General features: G+C 34.7%; 1 pseudogene; it reads right to left on the bottom strand.

Moving 5' to 3' along the window:
- Positions 1–1,538: 1,538 nt before the first annotated feature.
- Gm31849 lies at positions 1,539–1,907 on the bottom strand (annotated as a pseudogene).
- Positions 1,908–5,380: the final 3,473 nt, after the last annotated feature.

Below are 5,380 nucleotides of genomic sequence, written 5' to 3'. Positions count from 1 at the left end.
TAACCAGATACAGAAATATCAGATTTTCCTTATTAAAATTTAAACTTGGATTCTAATTTTGAACAAGTAAGCACTCATTTTAAGTGATTATATAAAGTATTTGCATTTCAAGCTCACATTATGCTTCCTAGCTACTGTTACTTGCCCTGATTGAGGACTTCATTAATTCTTCATTAGGACTGAACTAAGCTCTGACTGGTTTATTTGAACCACAAAGATATGTTGCATTAGAGCTACCTTACCCACTTCTGCTAATCTGTAATTTTCTAATTATACATTTTCTTATATCAAATCACCACTAGCAACAACAAAAAGACTCAGATATTTCTTCATACCTAAATCTCTAGACCCAGACCAAAGTAATAAAATGCTCCTATAATCCTATCTCTACCGCTATACAAGGTAGATGTGCATTACTTACAGAAATTTGAATGTATCCGCATCAAACTATCAAACTTGAACTGTTCCTCATGTGCAATTATTAAAGACAACTTTTTTCCCCTAAAAGTGGCTGATAGTTAAAAATACAGTACCTTTAAGAAGTAATTAAAATTGTACTATTTAAAAAGCCTCCCTCTGTTCTCAGAACCAATTTTGTTATTTGTTTTCAAAAGTTTGGTAGCAATCATTGTCCTTTTTGTATTTGAGGTACTCATATTCTGCTTAATTTCTTTAAATACTAGAAAACACAATAGAGATTATCTTTGTATCTTCAAAACCTATCTTAAAAAGGTGTTGTAATTACCCATAAAGTACAGATCTAGGGTTTTCCTTCATTAGCATGTGGACTGCTTTGCATGGTATTATACACAAGTTGCAGTAAATCTCCTCCCAAATATGCCCTGGCAATGAAAACACAACTCAGTTAATATGGTTACATGTTGTGCGCATAGATTGGGCAGATCTACCACTCCACTACCATCTTCCACAGCTAATGAGACCACTTAGAACTTACAGTTTCTCTAGGCCATGTGCTTCTGTTCTGCTTTTCTCCTTCTCTTCTTCCTCCACCTATGTGTCCCCTCTCTCTTCCATTTTCTCCTTCTTCTCTCCCTCACCTTCTGTTCCACCTTCCATTTTATCTGCCCAATCATCAGCTCTACTTTATTTTACAAATTAAGATGGGATGCAAGTTTACAGGAAATCACCTGAGTGCTGACTCATTCCTTGATCACAGCCACTCACAAGAGAATGGAATTAATATAAAATATAATTAGACCCAGGGATATCCACAACATACATGTGTTTTCCTGATATCCCTAAGGTTGTAATCATGGCACACATATCCTTTTCTTTTCTTTTCTTTTCTTTTCTTTTCTTTTCTTTTCTTTTTTTTTTTTTTTTTTTTTTTTGGAGCCTTTACATAAATATGCTGAATTTACTCATGATAGAGTCTTCAAATTACCTCATTTAAAAGTAACAACTAACAAAATCCATTTAAAAATACATTGATAATTTGAAAACAGGCACAACATGAAAATGAAAACTCCTGATTTTAAATAAGTGTCTGTGAAATTATTCTTTTAAATTTTTTTAATTCAATTCTGGGTGAAACAAGATGGCCTCTTTACATTTCTTTCAACAATCCTCTTGCCTTGATCCTTTTCTGATGGCTTCTCTCCTGTGTACAGTACCATAGTCTCAACGGAAGGAGCTTTGAAAGGACCTCCTTCTTGAGCCCCTATTTATTGTCTGATTTTTGTTGTCTTCTGGCGTACTTTCTCATAGCAATAGCCACAAAGAACATGTTTCTGCTTCAGGTGACCACATTCAGGGCAAATGTCTATATTGTTCTTAATTTTAATAAGGTTTTGAGGGATTCTTCTCCTACATCAGTTAACTTAGATGGTGCCTCTGTTTTTCGAAGCTGCCAACCAAGAGATACTATCTAAAAAGCTGGTACCCATAACATTTTTTTTTCCTTTTTTTAAAAAAAAATTTTTAATTAGGTATTTTCCTCATTTACATTTCCAATGCTATCCCAAAAGTCCCCCATACCCTCCCCCCACTCCCTTACCCACCCACTCCCACTTCTTGGCCCTGGTGTTCCCCTGTACTGAGGCATATAAAGTTTGCATGACCAATGGGCCTCTCTTTCCAATGATGGCCAACTAAGCCATCTTCTGATACATATGCAGCTAGAGACAAGAGCTCCAGGGGGTACTGGTTAGTTCATATTGTTGTTCCACCTATAGGGTTGCAGATCCCTTTAGCTCCTTGGATACTTTCTCTAGCTCCTCCACTGGGGGTCCTGTGATCCATCCAATAGCTGACTGTGAGCATCCACTTCTGTGTTTGCTAGGCCCAGGCATAGCCTCACAAGAGACAATTATATCAGGGTCCTTTCAGCAAAATCTTGCTAGTGTATGCAATGATGTCTGCGTTTGGTGGCTGATTATAGGATGGATCCTTGGATATGGTAGTCTCTAGATGGTCCATCCTTTTGCCTCAGCTCCAAAGTTGTCTATGTAACTCTTTCCATGGGTGTTTTGTTCCCAATTCTAAGAAGGGGCAAAGTGTCCACACTTTTGTCTTCTTTCTTCTTGAGTTTCATGTGATTTGTATCTTGTATCTTGGGTATTCTAAGTTTCTGGGTTAATATCCACTTATCAGTGAGTACATATTGTGTGAATTCTTTTGTGATTTAGTTACCTCACTCAGGATGATGCCCTCCAGGTCAATCCATTTGCCTAGGAATTTCATAAATTAATTATTTTTAATAGCTATGTAGTACTCCATTGTGTAAATGTACCACATTTCTGTAACCATTCCTCTGTTGAGAGGCATCTGGGTTCTTTCCAGCTTCTGGCTATTATAAATAAGGCTGCTATGAACATAGTGGAGCATGTGACTTTCTTACCAGTTGGAACATCTTCTGGATATATGCCCAGGAGAGTTATTGCTGGATTTTCCATTAGTACTATGTCCAATATTCTGTGGAACCACCAGACTGAATTCCAGAGTGGTTGTACAAGCTTGTAATCCCACCAGCAATGGAGGACTTGATGCCACCCAAAAGATATCTACTACTGGAAACCTAAACAACTACTCAGCGATAGTGAAGTCATGGATCTTGGAGAAGAATCTACAATATCTACTTTACTAAATGAACATAACTCATAACTGCATACTAGGTACTTATACCATACCCACAGATAAGTTGAAGATTAAAGTTTCATCAAAGAAATGTCTCTGTGTAATAGATGGAGATATTACTAAAAATCACAACCAATTAAAATGCAGTGAGCAAGTCATTGTTTTGTATTCAACTGAAACATCTGCAATGTGACTCTTGCACCTAAATCGTGGGGATCATGGAGAAGAGGGGGGAGAAATATTTCAAGTGCCATAAGTTTGTTGTGAGCTTTTTCTTCAGAACTGTCAGAAGCTAGTCTCAGGAAGTCTCACCAAATCAAAATCTGCCAAGAAAGATACTTATAGACATGTTAAGGAAGAAGGAAGTGCACTCATGAGGCCTCATCATTACCCAGATAATTACAGGTATCTAAAGAATTTTCAGAGGAGGAGAGATAATCTTTATCAGTGAGGAAACTATTCCCCAATAACAGGTTATCTAATAGCTAATGGTCAGCTCTGAAATCATATATATGCAAGTAACATTATAGTGGCTGAACAGACTGCAGATATATTCTAATTCTAGTTAAATTAGAGTGAATTCTTATGAAGTGTACTTGCTAATTTGTATATATCTCTTTTCGTACAATTATCTAGGCTATCAAATTCAAAGTAGCTTGTTGAAATTGAGATGAAATATTTGTTGATAAATTAGTCAATGACTTGTTGATTATTTCTTTTAGATTTTAGTGCATTGATAAGAAAATGAGTATGAGTTCATGTCAAGGTAATTGACAGTCATTTTTCTAATTAAGAAAAGATTTTGGGTAGATCATAATGCTAAAAAGCAAATTTTGATTAGAATGTGAGAGATATGACACAAATTTTATTTTTAATAGGGATAATTGGTTGTTTCTTTTTCATGAGCTAGAAATAAAAAAGTTTCAGTCACACATTCAGCATTATTATGAATTTTATCTGATTTACTTTTTAAAAAAAGAGTATTTATTACATTGTATAAAATTCATTAAACATAAACTATTGAACTTTGTTAATTCTTTGAAAATATTAAAATGTGAGTTATGTGTAGTTTCAACGTCCTGGAGGAAAGTATGTAAAATGAACATTTGATTGTCTTCAGTTTAGGAAATGGTAGCATTGGTATGCTACCCAAAATAACAACTGAATAATAATAATCACAAAAAAATTTAGAGTCCATTTTGTCAAAGTTTTTTATTTTATTCTCTCCATTGAGTCTTTTAATAAAAGACGAATGTCTCCCTTAATTCTGCTTCATTGCACCTAAAATAGTTCAGAAAAGGCATTACCTAGAAGTGTCACTCATATTAATATTGACAGGAAATTTTAATATTTAACATTTTTATTAACCTTGTAGCTCACATATTTAATATTGCATAATGTTTTTTGTATGCCAATGAAGGAAAGCCTATATGAAGAACAAAGAGGATATTAAGGATCATATTCACATCCAACCAGGTAGTTAGGTTGAACTTGAAAAAAAAAAGAAAATTTTGTTCAGACTTTTCATGCTTATACTCATACATAAAGTTTACAAACAACAGAATTTGAGCCTGATCACTGTTTATCTTTTCTTCACTGTTGATTTTTCTACTTTATTTTGATCTTTAAGGTTTCTTCCTTTTTCTTCATGTTTTTGGGGTTTCGTTTTTTTAATTTATTAATTTTTTAATTTTTGTTTTTGGAGTATTTTTTGGTGCTTTTTTTTTCTTTTTGTAAAAAAGAAAAAACATAAGAGAATGTATATATCTGGTATCTATGATAGTGATGGACAATCTGTTGGGCAGAATAAATGCAATGATGAACTCTGCTTTTGAGAGTCATCTTTTAACGCCCAGAGCCTTTTGTCTTATGTTCCTAGTATCTCCTTCCACCATGTATTAAGTTTGTATGTTTTCATACATGTCATGCTACCTTGTCCTGTTACATATGTGCACTTGTCACTTACACTCCCGATGACTGAGGCAATGTTCATGCCCACACAAACATGTATTCATTCTGCTGCTTGTCAGCTAAAACTAGTAAAGCCAAAACCCAGAAAGATGGCTCAGAGAAAGGTCAGATATGTCTTGGTGTATATCTGTATAGACAATGCAAACCTAGAAGTCAGTGGTGACCACCCTGAGCAGTCACTATGCAGCATAACCTTTGGAACCTGGAAAAGTGTCTGCTATGACAAAATAACAGCATCCATTCAGTTATAAACGTATCCATTCAGTTATAGTCAAATTGTGTAGAACAGATCTCTTTAAAACAATTTTGTTGG

The sequence above is a fragment of the Mus musculus genome, chromosome 10 (assembly GCF_000001635.26).
Source record: "Mus musculus strain C57BL/6J chromosome 10, GRCm38.p6 C57BL/6J".
NCBI classification, from domain to species: domain Eukaryota; kingdom Metazoa; phylum Chordata; class Mammalia; order Rodentia; family Muridae; genus Mus; species Mus musculus.
The sequence above is the reverse complement of the archived record's forward strand: the minus strand, read 5'-3'. Positions and strand labels throughout refer to the sequence as shown.